We start from the raw sequence: 6,249 nt of genomic DNA on the forward strand, positions 1-6,249 counted from the left end.
GCATCATTGCTTAACAGCCCCCCGCCAACGAGACTGACTCTGACAATGACGAGAGGGAACCTGCCGTGTTTGTTGGAGAGCTTGCCCATCTGTTCATTTCGGATAAAGAAGATGAGGACTTTGATGGATTTGATTGACCTGTGACTGCCTAGTGCCGTCTGATTGGTGAATTGAAGTCACATGACACGAGTGATCATGTTGGATTGGCGCAACGGCGCCCTACGCTAAAGTCGAATATAAAGTCTATAATAGATCGCGCACGCAACAACGGATAAAGAAATATAGCAAGCGACATCAGAAACAGAATCATCTTTACTTGCCAAGTGTGTCAAAAACACACAAGGAATTTGTCTCCGGTAGTTGGAGAGACATAAAAACACACTACGGATAGTCACGGTAGCCTCCAGCAATTTAATGCCAAGAGGGAAGAAGCTCTTGGAATGTCTGCTTGTTTTAATTTGCATTGATCGATAGTGCCTAAGGTGCTGGAAGAGGTGGTGACCAGGATGTGGAAGGTCCAAGAGGATTTTGCATGTCGAACATTGTAACGGAGTAACAGTATCGATTCTTCCTAACATAAATACTCAAGTAAAAGTAAAAATTACGGTGCATTCAAATTACTCTGAAAAGTACAATTATCCGAAATGTTACTTTAGTAAATGTAACAAAGTAAAGTTACTACCCACCTCTGAAAGATATATACTGTATATACTCATATGTCCCAGTTTTGTGCGTCTAGCAAACACCATTATGCCAGCAGCTTGCTGCGTCATGAGCGGCACGGCGGGTGTTACCACAACAAGGAAAATGTAACCAGTCGAGAAAAAACTCCCTTGTCTATTGTATGGACCGATAACCCGCCCTACTCTGCTGCTGATTGGCTAGCACCAAAACAGGATTCGTAATTTTGATTCGCTGCGTGTTCAAGCTCTTCACCAACACACACACTTACGCACACACATATGTAGAGAAGGTCAAACCACTTGTCTACGCACGCAGATTAAATATGCTTCATGTTAATTTTTGTGCGTCTCAGACGCGGGACACACATCAAACGAAATCACTGTGTGTGTGTATCATGCTGCAACATGAGCTAAAATAGTGCAAAGTCCACCATTATTTATACAATGGTAATGCAAAAGACAAGTGGCTGATGTCAAGTGATTTTTTTAAATTTTTATTTTACAGTGCAACCATTGCTAATTCTTAACGTTTATACATTTTTTTACTTTTTTTTTTACTTTGTTATTTTGTAATAATGCAATCAACAAGTTACTGATGTCATTGTGTTTGTATTTGCCAGTGTGTACAAGGCGATAATGTGGTGCCTCCTTTGGCCTTTTGTCGTCCTGGAAGTGCTTTGGAACATTGGTCCAGCAAGCGCTCTGAAAATCAGCATGAATAGGAACTACTACTACGCCGCCACGAGTTCAAATGTCAAGCTGGTGTGCCAGTGTACACTCACACGCTGGACACCGCACAGTACACGGAGATCATGTGGAGTATTTTGTCTGCGAACCAAGACGAGAAAACCATCCTTTGGTTTACTGATGGCCGCTTATATCCTGATCTGTACACACCACGAAAGGGGAGGGTCTACTTCATATCATCTGATCCCCAAAATGGAGATGCTTCCATCATCAGAGATGTTCGAATCTCAGACTCTTGAGACATACCGGTACTTGATGAAGATGTGTGGACAGGGACTATATATATATATATATATATATATATATATATTTTTTTTTTTTTTAATAATGTTATTAGAACAGGACTCATGCCAGAGTAGCATCTGCTCCATTTGCACACTGACTGAGGAGTATCTGCAACATTTGCACAATCAACATTGTCCCAGACAATCGTACTACTCGCTTGAAGTCTCGGCGCCCTTTGGATAATGGTCATAGCACCGGACTATTGCAATATTAGTCATTCGAACTGCTCCTAGAGGACTCTGCATCTTTTTGCACAATTGTCAAACAAAAAAAACAAACGAACAAAAAAAAATGTACCGCCATTACCAGATAACTAGCAACCCTTTATTGCTCAGTGACTGTTTTTCTCAATGTCTTTATGTCTCAAAAGTGTTCTCTGTCAATAAACTGTCTGTTGTCGTATAAGAGCGGCTCCAACTACCGGAGACAAATTGCTTGTGTGGTTTTTTTTTTTGGACATACTTGGCAAATAAAGATGATTCTGATTCTGATTGTGATAGACATTTGGTATTTGTGTAGGCGCTATATCATCTCAGAAAGCCTTTCATTATCCCCTCAACAAACCTTGATGGAATATGTGATGACAGGTGAATCAAACAAGGCTGCTGTCAATGCCCAGACAACCCATTTGCTGAAGATCTTCTCTTCCTGATATGAGGCATTGTGTAATTACCTTCCCTCTTCAATAAAAAATTGCAATTAGCTTTATTGGCCACACACATGCAGTTGAAACCAGAAGTTTCCATACACTTTACGCTTTTTTTTTTGTCACTCTGACATGAAATCAGACTAAACTTTTCCTAGTTTAGGTCAGTTAGGATTATCAAAATTGTTTGTATTTGCTAAATGCCAGAATAATGAGAGAACGATTACTTTCTTCAATGTCAGAAGTTTACATTCATTCATTCATCTTCCGTTCCGCTTCTCCTCACTAGGGTCGCGGGCGTGCTGGAGCCTATCCCATCTATCTCCGGGCGAGAGGCGGGGTACACCGTACACTGGCCGCCAGCCAATCGCAGAAGTTTACATACATTTCATTAGTATTTGGTTCCTTGTATATGCTACCCTTGGGTCAAATTCTTTCTTCAGAACTTTAATTTTGACTAGCATAGCTATGCAGATGACACACAGTTAATTTCTCAAACACCCGTGACCGGGAAGGCTGGCAGTCGCTCCCTCGGCCAGAGCCAAGCAGCGCTGAGTGGGGAAAGAGAGAGGGCCCCCTTCCTTGGGACGGAATTTCACACTCTGCCGACTCTTTGTTGTTACGATGGTGAAATTGTCTCAGCGAATGTTAACTTCCAATCTCCTTTGTAGCAACAGATCACCGTTAAACGTGTTAGAATAAAAAGGGGAGTTGCATCGCTAAACACAACGGGCGGGTTCGTGGGAAGCACATTGCAGTGTAGGTTGGAAGAGCTATTCCTTTGTCTTTCCCCATAGCCAAAGTCAGCAGCAGTCCAAATGACTGACAGCTCAGTTTATTTTGTAAAACTTATCCAAATTGAATAAGTCCTCCAGTGAATACGATGTGTCACCGTCCATTCCTTCACTTTTAAACAGGCCACTTTTGGGAGGGCAACATTTCCACGGCTATGTTGTTATCATTTACTCACTTGTTGCTCTGCTTAACTCCTGACAAGGTTGCTCAGTGGGAAAGCGGGCGAGTGCTCAAATCAACAACTGGCCATTTTTTCAGTAACTGTACAGGATTATAGTTAAAAAAAAATGTTTTTAAATCCTGAATACGTAACAACTGTACATGTATTTCATGACACCTGTCCAAGCTTGTTTGTGCTCACATACCCCTACCCTGATAGTGTATGTGATTTGGTTTTCCAAACTTGGTGTCTTTCTGTTAACAGCAGTATATACAGTAAATCCTACGATGATGCTATGATGGCTTCAAAACATACAAGCACATTTTCTGAAAAAACAAAAAAAAACAAATGGTGCCCTTTGTTTTGCTGAACTCGGGACAACAGAAAAAGAAGCTATGTGGCACTCACATCCCCAAGTGTCTACATTGGAGAAATATCTGGATGAAACTTAATGGCGCAGTTAATTTCCTCTACAGAGTCCGCAAGCCAGCTTATTGTTAAACCTCCATTGCTGTGTCACTTAATCCACCTTTTGTAATCAAATATAGTTTTTGTCATTGCACAGTACTATCTTTTTTTCTTTATTCTGTACATGCATATAATTCCCTTCAAATACTCGCAATCCTAAAACTGAATTGAGATGCAATATTCCGTATCCGTTTTCACATTTTACCCAATTATTAGTTTTAATAATTCATTTGATTTGCAAAGCAATATTCTGTCTTCTGTTCTTCATATGAATAACTTGGCAATAACATTATTCACAAATCAAGCATTGTTAAAAAAAATATTCTCACAAAAAACTTTTTTGCATCATACTTTCTTACACTGAGGAAGTAACTCATGAATTTGGTAAGTTTGCATGCTTTAACGTATCGTCCGCTGACTCAAATGATCAAAATCGTGACATATTTGCATCTATGCTGCTAATTGCCTGTACGTGCCATGAACAAGAGCATGATATATCAAAGATCTGGATGGAAAATGGAAAGAATGCAGTGATGCAGTAATAACCTCAAGCGCAACATAAATGAGGTGACAGGGGTCTTACTGGTTAGTTATTTGCGGTAGGGGGATGATATGAGAGGTAAAAGGCTGTTCCAGTGTATGGTGAGTCTGATGTTCTACTTGCTCTGTCAAACAGGTGCTGAAAGACGCAGTAGTGCTCAAACGCTTGCGCGGTTCTGATGAGAAATGATTTTCTCTGAACAATAAAAGTTTGTTTCCCCCCTAAAGTCTAGGATTTCTTAACAGAGCATCTAACATTTGAAACCAGGCAAGACTGAAAAGTCTTGCACTCCTCTGAGAGATCAAATTGAAAAGTGCTTCTTGGAAATCGATTTAATCGTATCTCAGATGGTTTTTGAGTGGCACTGTGGATTAGTGTTTATTCGTTCACCCACAGCAAGGTCTCACGTTCAATTTGTAATCTTTCTGTGGAGCTTGCCTGTTTTCCCTGCGCTTGTGTGGGTTCTCTTCAGATTCTTCCCACAATCCCAAAATATAGAAGAAATGCATATATGTGATTGACCGAGGACCCGTACCTCTGACAGGCTCAAGCTTGGATGGGTTGACATTGAAACCTGCTCCCTGACTGGATGCATATCACACTGTGAGGTGTCACTTACCTGCGACTGTGGTGAGGGCTGCATCCAGAAGCAAGAGAAGAGTAATTGTGTTGGATATATAGCTTTAGGTTGATCAGGCCACCCATCATTTTTAGTTTCACACAGCTAAATTAAGAGCACCGTCAAGTGATCACAGCAGGCTTTTCTGTCATATCAATCATCTCCCTTTGAATGACAATGAATTGATCCTGGATAATTCTAATCCTTGTATAAAAAACAGGACTACAAAAAAGACTACAATAATAAATAATGCATTCTTTATTGAATTTCTTAAGCTCCATTTCCACCTTAGTATTCCTTAACATTCTCTCATGCCGTGTTAAACCGCAGTTTACTGCGTTTTTGGATCTGCTAATCAACATTTCACTCTCATCTCATCTTAATGGATGTCAGAAAAAATACATTGCATATTATACCTACATAGTAGAAAAGATATGTGAGGTTTTTCATTTTTATATTTTAAGTTACAACAATTAGATCATTTTAAATTCAATTTGATACTTTAGGTTGGGTGATATCTAATCTGTCGATTAAAGATAATTATCAGAACAATGCTGTTGTATTTCTTTTGTAAGCGTGCATGTAAATCGCCAATTGAGTATAGGGCGCCATGGGAAATCTCGCCAAAGGCGCCACATTGTGTAGGGCCGCCTCTGCTTCCTGTTCCTCCACGTAATATCTCTCTGCAACCTTCCCCAGTGGTGTAGACTATTTCTCATCATACCTTTTTATCGCTTTATTTGTTCCCCCTCTGTTCCTTACTTGGCCCCCACATTTCCCAACAACTTGTCTTCCCCCTTCTCTGCGTGCCTCCTCTCCTATTTTATTTTCCTCTTTTGTCCACATTGCCTAATGCACTTCCTCTGTCCCCCTTTCATTTCTTCCCTCTCTCCTGTGCCATTCCATACTCTGCTGTCAGATTCCTTTCATCGCTCATTGCACCTCTTCTCCTCTCCTCTCGGTCCTTGCTCATTTTCTGGGGGTTGGAATACTCTCCTCAAACATCTCTCACTCTCCTCACTGCGCACCTCTTATTCCGTCTTTCATGTCACCCTCTCTCCTCCTGCTTTTTTTCCAGCAGTGGCGCATCGGAGAACGGCGGCACTTTCACTCAGCGCTTCAACCACTTGCATCAAAGCGAGGACCTTTTTTATTTACTTATTTACATATTACCTCCTCCAATTGTTTGTTTCTTTTTTCCATTTTAACTCTTTGCCTCTCTTCTGAAGACATTTTGGAAGCCTTCTTCACTCCATATGATGCTGTTGGGACTGCAGCTGTTCTCCAACTTAAGAATGACATTGT

The sequence above is a fragment of the Phyllopteryx taeniolatus genome, unplaced genomic scaffold (assembly GCF_024500385.1).
Source record: "Phyllopteryx taeniolatus isolate TA_2022b unplaced genomic scaffold, UOR_Ptae_1.2 contig_24, whole genome shotgun sequence".
Lineage (NCBI taxonomy): Eukaryota > Metazoa > Chordata > Actinopteri > Syngnathiformes > Syngnathidae > Phyllopteryx > Phyllopteryx taeniolatus.